General features: G+C 30.6%; 1 long non-coding RNA gene across 1 annotated transcript; it reads left to right on the top strand.

The window, feature by feature from the left end:
- The first annotated feature begins 900 nt into the window (after positions 1-900).
- LOC111089220 lies at positions 901-3,530 on the top strand. The gene is made up of 2 exons (XR_002613527.1): positions 901-1,418; positions 2,138-3,530. It is a non-coding gene; the product is annotated as an uncharacterized LOC111089220 (long non-coding RNA).
- Positions 3,531-4,405: the final 875 nt, after the last annotated feature.

Below are 4,405 nucleotides of genomic sequence, written 5' to 3'. Positions count from 1 at the left end.
TGATTCACACACTTTACTTACGGTGCCTACTGTTCGCTTGACGCAATTATCTATCTTTTCAATCACGCTGGTTTTTCTCGCCAGGTTTATATACTTAAAAGAGGGCGTCTCGATCAGACTAGAGTTGTCAGGCAAATTCATGATCCTTTGAGAAACTCCAGCGCGCATTCTCCCAGCATCACGTGACTTCTGCTGTCATAACAATATTTCTTAAAATGTTTGTTTACTTGGAGTGCTCTTTAGATGGGAAGATTGGATTAAAGTTGTGTAAAAGTACAACTAAAACTTTTAAGAACCAATCCTATAATGAAGTAAGTACTTATTTTACATTAATACATTGCCAGTAATTTTTATTTGTTGTTTTAACTTCCTGATACTAAATTTACAAGAGTGAAACTTTGTTCTATTGCAGTGTTGTATTATACTATTACTGATATAAGTTTTGTTATATTCTCTTCAGTGGTGAACACTAGGGGATGCAGTTGTACTTCCAATAATTTTGGTGCACCATGAAAAAATTTTGGAACCATCTTTAAAGGACATAAATCATAAGGTTCATGTAATACAGAAAAATATAATGTTTGCTTAAAAAATTAACTCCACAACATATAATATTATGTGGATTAAACCACCTTTATTTAGATGACAACTATAAAATATTGATTGTTATTAATGCAAGATATTTATTTTAACGCATACAACTGATTAAATTATTATATCGTATGTTAGTTAATTTATATAAATCTTTTTTTTTTAACATGTATATACCGGGTTATCAAGTTACAGAAAAATTTATAGAAAGATGTTTGACAAATATAAAATATTGATTGTTATTAATGCAAGATATTTATTTTAACACATACATCTGATTAAATTATTATATTGTATGTTATTAATTTATATAAATCTTTTTTTAGCATGTATATACCGGGTTATCAAGTTACAGCAAAATTTATAGAAAGATGTTTTCACCTACTATCATGAATAATACACATTAGAAAAAAATGTTACCAGCTGATGATTAGCAATAGAAATTGAAACCTAAAAAGCACTATAACATAAGGCATCTTTATATTGTAAAATTCCATTATTATTTACCTTCTTCCTGATCTTTGAACTTTGACACTCCCTCTTTGCACCTCCAGTGATTTCAAGTGTATTTACCACTGATTCTGTTACAGTTTTTTAAAGGAGGTTTCAAAGCTGTAGAATTATGAAACGTTACTGAATACAGTTTATTTCTTGAACTTCAAATTGACTTTGTCTGCTTTTCCCACAGCCAACCTCTGGGTTATTACGCAGCACCTCCGTATCACTCCAAAGCTCACCTTACACAACCCCGCAACCTTCACTTACAAGAGGAAGAAGCTTATCTACTGACCACACTGCCTGGATTGATGGACAAGCTCCAGAGACAGGTAACATAGTTAGTTAGTGGTATTGTTATTTATCTCAGTATTTTCTTTAAACCCAAAAATCATGCTTTATAAGCTAGTTAATGCTAATGTTACAGAAACAGTCATGATTATTGCTTTTTATACTACACTGTTAAACTAGCCCAAAGTTTTTTAAAACTCAGAATCAGGTTATATTAGCTATTTAATGGTAGTGCTACAATGACAATTATAGTTATTGCTTTTTCTGCTATACTGATTACATAGCATAAAATAATAGTCAAGTTTCAGAAACAGGTAATATAGACTAGTTACTACTGACTGTCACAATGGTAGTCATAAATATTGTTATCTCTCCAAGTGTCATTAATACTATTTTGCATTTCATTGTTGTTTTTAGTTTACACAACCTAGAGTATTAATTAAGCCCCAGAGCCAGGTAGTAAGTAATACATTTTGAAAAGCCACATGGTAGTGAAATGATAAAAAGGTGTCCAAAAAATCTTACTGCTGAGGCACATACAAGAATATATGAGCAACAGTAACACTTAAGATGTTTCCTATAAATTGTCCGAAAATTGGTTTCATTTCACTTTTTAGGTTATTAGCAAATCACATTTGTTATAGTTATTTGAAAATATATATTTTGTGTGTGTTTATTGTTCAGGATTTTCAGTAAGATGTTATTAATTGCTTTCATGTGTTATTTCTCATACAATTATAACTTATTTGCTGTGTTCCAGGTATTGGGTCAGCTGGAGTGGATAATTTATTCCACATGGCAGGTAGTTTGGGCAAAGCTGTTGGTACTTTAGTTAATGTAATGACTGATGATGAAGGTGGAAGTGGTTCAGAAGAAGACGTAGAACATTGATGAATAATAGTTTAGTGTTTATTTGTTGTTGTTTTTTATTTCAATGGAACATTATGGAGATAGTCTTGTTTACTTAAGCAGGTTGGAGATAAAAATATGATATTGTGGTTCAAATGAACTAACTACATTGTTTCTATTAGCCTTTCATTAATATATATTGTTTCCAATTTTGTGCTACAAACTTGCTTATTTCGAAAAAGAGAAAGTCCACTTAAAATGTTATTCTAGCTTCCAACTTTCCTCCCACCAGCTGCTTGACTGCCAGTTTGCTTAGACAGATGTGTTTGTGGCTAGACAGAACTGCTGTGGTATGATTTTGTATTCAGTATTGTTCTTTGGAATGCCTTCCATAAAACCTTGTGGTTTCCAGTTAGTTTCTTATATTGTAATTTATTATTTTATTACAAGTTACAGCTTTTACAGTAAGGAAAAATATTATTTAGAACAGGTACGACATTTCAGTCATTGGTGCGATAATTCTTGTGTACTTGAGAATGATCGCACCAGTGATCAAAACATTGTGCCTTTTCTAGATGATATTTTTTCTTCCTGTAAAAGCTGTAACTTGTAATAAAATAATCAGTAATTAAACTCAAAACGAAACTATGAAATCCTTTTTGTTTTGTCATTTCTTAAGTTGTGACGTGTAGGTAAATTAAGTTGTATTTTTTTCATGTGTAAATTATATTTTTAATTGTTCGTAGATCAAACAATTTTTTTTTATATTTGGTCATGAATTCATTTCACAGTTTACATACTTTTATTATGAATTCAATTAAACTTTTGGTATTTCTGGTTTTCACAAGTTATTTGTCCACCTAAAACTGTAATCGTTTATAAGTTGAAATTCCTGCTGGAGCATGCAGTACCATCCTTATTACCGATAGAAGTTCTTTTATATTATTATTTGAAATTCATTGCACCAACAACAGTCATTTACTTCCCTTGAATGCAGAAATCGTTTTGAAAATTTATAGTAGTGCTGCCCTTGATGAGAGAATTAATATAGTGTAAACTTATCATCATGTTAAGCTGTAGTAATATGATTATGTAATATTATGTATTGGACAAATAATTTGTGGCTATCCTGTATTTTTTACCCAAGTAGCGTTTGGATAATTATAAAAAAATATATCCTAATTAAATAAACCACATAGTTATTTTATAATGTTTTAAAATTAACTATACTTGAAAGGAAATTATCCAACTTTATTTCAAAAGAAGAAACACAAGAAGACGAGCTTATTTTGGATGCTTGAAAGTTCATTAGCTTGACATATTGCATACGTTCATCACCTGTTGTTCCGTGCAGTATTGTACAGTATAAGAGTATTTGGTCTTGTGATGTAGCTTGTCTGTCCTTTGTGTGGTTTATGTTATCGTTTTAATCTTTTGTCATACCTGATGTAGCAGTTTTTTTTATTGTTAGACTAATGAATAATCATAAATTCTTAAAGATTTGATGTAAAAATTGTTCTATTTTTCTTAGTTAATATACTGGCTGTTTTCCTTAGGTTCAATTATTGAGCATGGTAATAATAAAAACTATATTAATATTTTAGTATTTTAAACTTATTAATTACTTTTTTTTGTAATTGCTTTGACATATGTTGTTAATTTTAAATAATTATTCTGTGTTGGAAAAAAAAAGTCTTTTGGGAACAACATTGATTTAAAATGTAGTTTTACCAGCTGAAATTTTTGAAACTTGAGGTTTTAATTTTAAAGTAAAGAATATTCTTTAATTGCATCTTGAGTAAGATATTGTTGTTCAATCACATACACTAATGACTAGAATTATTTAGTGTCAAAACACTAGGGTAGAGAAAAAACACTTTATAACAAATATTATCCTCATAAGTGTGTATCTTATCATGCCATCTTACATATATTGTTCTGAATATGTCTCAATACTGCCCCTTGTGGCTCAGCAGTTAGTCTGCAGACGTACAACACTAAAAATCGGGTTTCGATACCCGTGATGGGAAGAGCACAGATGGCTCATTGTATAGCTTTGCACTTAACAACAACCAAATCAATTGTTTCAATACTACTTTCTAAAATAGGGAACGAGAGCCCACGCATGGCCAGGTGGTTAAGGCACTCGACTCGTAATCTGAGGGTCGCGGGTTCGAAT

Source organism: Limulus polyphemus, unplaced genomic scaffold (assembly GCF_000517525.1).
Source record: "Limulus polyphemus unplaced genomic scaffold, Limulus_polyphemus-2.1.2 Scaffold5599, whole genome shotgun sequence".
NCBI lineage: Eukaryota > Metazoa > Arthropoda > Merostomata > Xiphosura > Limulidae > Limulus > Limulus polyphemus.
This window is presented reverse-complemented; position numbering and strand designations above follow the sequence as displayed.